At 38.3% G+C, this 3,794-nt stretch overlaps 1 long non-coding RNA gene across 1 annotated transcript; it reads right to left on the bottom strand.

Moving 5' to 3' along the window:
• Positions 1–1,071: 1,071 nt before the first annotated feature.
• On the bottom strand, positions 1,072–2,443 carry LOC123091452 (uncharacterized). Its single transcript, XR_006443117.1, has 3 exons — positions 2,303–2,443; positions 2,018–2,051; positions 1,072–1,115 (listed from the first exon to the last, which is right to left on the bottom strand). It is a non-coding gene; the product is annotated as an uncharacterized lncRNA (long non-coding RNA).
• Between the last annotated feature and the right edge of the window lie 1,351 nt (positions 2,444–3,794).

Raw genomic sequence — 3,794 nt, forward strand, 5'->3', positions numbered from 1 at the left:
GCCCAATGTTGTTGATTGGAATGCGGGACTGAAGGTAATCCATGCATAGGTTTTAGTTCTGCTTGGCATCAATCTTTGGTACTTGTCAATCCATCTAACACACACAAAAATCGACTCCCAGACAGAAAAGTGATCTAACTCATTTGTCAAGTACCCTGCTCTAAAAACTGTGTAACAAATGAATCTAGTAGAAGTAAAAATGGTAAGAAGCCCTCAGCTCAAACTATAACATAGCTAAAATTAATTAATTTAACAATTGTGCTTCAATAGTTAGAACACTGCAGTTCTCTTTATATGGACTTATACTAAAGACAATTTAGGTATGGAAGAGAAAAACATCACCTCCAATCATTAACATCCCAATGTCCTGACGTAGATTTGGCACTGACTTCTCTAGATGAACAATGATCCCAATGTCCCTCTTACTGGATAGAAAGTCCAATGTCAACGGCAATACGCAATAGGGAGCGACATCTGAAATCTTGTGGTCCATAGCAATTAGAGTCCTTCTCAAGAACTTATCCTGCTTCGATAACCACATATGAACCAACCATAGAAGCGTGAAAAGTGAATGCACTATTGGTGCATATAGAGGACTACATATCACATTCTCTTGCCATCTGTCAAACTTAATGGTCACATCTCGTTACTTGTGATTCCACACTGTTCTCTCTCAAATTAATTAGTGATTGCATCACAACACAACGGATTATCTTGATCAACTCCTAACAGGATTCAAGTCAGCATTGAAATCTACGGGAAGACCATGGATCAGTAATCTAAGAAAGGAAAGTCAATACAGAAATAATCAAGATGCTATAATCACTTGATATATAAGAGTGCTGGTTACATAGTAGTGTAAAAACAACTGATTAGAACAATACAAATAGAACTGAAAATTTCCTGTTAAGTGAGGAAATCAGAACTATTGTTCAGCTTACTAAAAATCATGCTTCATTTAACAACATAAGAGCTCAAACTAAGTTCAATATGATCAGAGCAACATCAAGGAGCATCCGAGTCGGATGCTGGTGCACAGATTCTCCTCAAATTCCACATTCAACCCCTGTGGAGAAGAACGACATATTTTTCATAGGTGATTTTTGATCGAGCTCCTACAGAAAAATTCAAAGAAATCATGGGTAGCATGGAGCCAAGAAAACTAATCAGAGCAAATCATGAGAGGATAAGCCTCTCAACCTACTACAGGGAATCGAGTCAACATTAATTCATGTAAGAAATAAACCGTAATGTAGATCAACAACCGAGTAGTTGATAAAATAACCCTGACACAACCCATTAATACAATATATAGTCACAGGAAGTAGATTGAGATTGTGCAGATATCATGATCTACGAACCGTATCAACGAATATTGATTGCAAAGTCACAAACAGAACCTCCTGACATCACAAAACAAATGTTTCATCAACAGAAACTCTAGCGAATGCCAATTGGATTATATAAGTAAGAGAGAGATATCGAAAAAAGAAAAGATAATTCAAGGAGTATATATTCTATTTTCTTAGTTGACATCATAGAGAATGCAAGTCAAAGATATTGTGATACATCTTACCCATCTATAAATTGACTGGAAGGCACAATCCCCAGCAAAATATACAGAATGAATTGCTCCTATGGTCCAAGTATTGCATAAATAGTTATATACAAAATATTCAACAGTGAGGATAAACACAACATGTACTACCAATGATTTGTGACCCGTCCGGCGCGGGCCCGTGTGCACGTGCAATGCACGTCTTCATAAATATTATAACCACATGTGAGAAATCACATACTAACACGATGTTGCAATCAATTTGTAATTAAAGAAGCCAAAATTCTTTTTTCTTAAACCAGAATTCCTTATGCTGGAGTTTAAACAAACCCCACAATAACATGATCAATTTTTTTTGCTCTACTTATCACCTAATTAAGAAAATGCACGACTTATGAAGCGGATAAGAAATCATGTTAACTTGGAACTAAAATTCCAACAAAAGAGTGAGGAACAAACCTTGTTATCATTGCTCTGAAGTCTGAACCTCCCCCTATTTGTTAGTGAAATGTGAGTATGCTTCGAAGATAATAATTTCTTATGCAACATATGCTTTTACATGTGAAAGAGGTACAAAATATGTTGACCTACCTATGTGCACTTCCTAAATCAAGTGGATAAAATTATTTCTATCGGCAATATAAAGTACTAAACATTAGTTTGAATTGAATAATACAGCAGAATTGTCATTTCTGACTTTTCATCCATCACTGAATACAAAAGAAAGGGACAATGTCCACTAACCTCTTGGACACTGCACCGGAAATACCATTGGAGGTTGCAGCAAGGGAACTCCTCTCGGCAGCCTCTACCGTGTCCATAACTTTCTCTGTCACAGGAAGAAGGCCAACGATGTAATGTAACTAAAAGATTTCCTCGTCGCGGCGTTGCCACGGGCTTTTTAGTTCGTTTTTGATTGCACCCATATCAATCGTGTCTAATATATAATTTTTCCAAGCTTCATGCACATATGCATCGTTGTATACATACTTTACCATTACATCATTCTGACAATGACACATCAAACTCGGAGTCCCTCTTTCCACCCCCACCTGTGTAAACTTTGAATTCAAACACTTAACTATGCACTCATATTATTCATGTTCTTCCTCTTCCTCTTGCTTCTCCATCCACTACCACCATCTCTAATCCAACAGACGAGTTTCAAACGTCACATGAGCGTACCCTTGAGCAGCTTGTAGTGTAGCATTAGATAAAAGCCCTGACTCGGGGACATTCTTAGATTGTTATGCACAAGAGCAGAGAGCACAACTTCCTTTCTTTCCTCTCTCAGTATTGTAACCAACATGTCCACAAGGTGTCTTTTCATCATAGAAATTAGAACGACTGATTCTTAGTCATTTTACTTGTAAACGAGCAGAATTCTGGTGGAAGCGGAAGACATCGCAGAAGATGAAGGCCACCACATTGGCCGACCAGATGAGACTGTAACTTCAGATCCTGAATATTAGTTTCCGGTAGTTTGACCTTGGGCCTGAGCTTGACCAAACTCCAACCAAAGACTGTAACTTCAGATCCTGAATATTAGTTTTCCCGTAGTTTGACCTTGGGCCTGAGCTTGACCAAGCTCCAACCAGCACCGGATGTTTACACCGTCACTCGACACACTCGAGTGTGTCCTCCCTAGCAACCTCCACCAGGTCATTGTTCGCCGGGCGCTGCCTGCCGGAGGGCGCCATGATGAAAAAAAAATCATTTATTGTAGATACTGAATATTTCACATCTGAAGAAACTCCTTTGGTGCTTGCTTGTACACAATGTCTAATGTTTCTGGTACAGAAGACGACCTGCAAGCATAAATGCCAACACCATCGATCCACCTTTCTCACAGTGCATTAGCAGATTATTTTCCTTCCCTTCCAACAAAATCCAACTATCAATCCGCCTGGCAAAGTTGATGATGCTGCAAATCTTACGTATTGGCAGGGGTAGTGTTTGACTGCAATTTTGTAGAAAAATTCCTGTAGATATCTTTAGTGGTATATTTTGCACTGCTATTTCCTGTAGATATCTTTAGTGGTATATCCACCTGGCAAAGTCAGCTTTTAACGAGTAATAAACATATGCCGATACACTCAAACTTAAGTATCACAAAGCAAACAACTCTTATACTCGACAAGATAGCTTCAGATATGTTGCACCACATCTAAAAGAAACAAAAACAATTTCCAGCCAAAAAAGGAGAAACAAAAATAGGATTTTTAAAACAGAATCT

The sequence above is a fragment of the Triticum aestivum genome, chromosome 1B (assembly GCF_018294505.1).
Source record: "Triticum aestivum cultivar Chinese Spring chromosome 1B, IWGSC CS RefSeq v2.1, whole genome shotgun sequence".
NCBI classification, from domain to species: Eukaryota; Viridiplantae; Streptophyta; class Magnoliopsida; order Poales; family Poaceae; genus Triticum; species Triticum aestivum.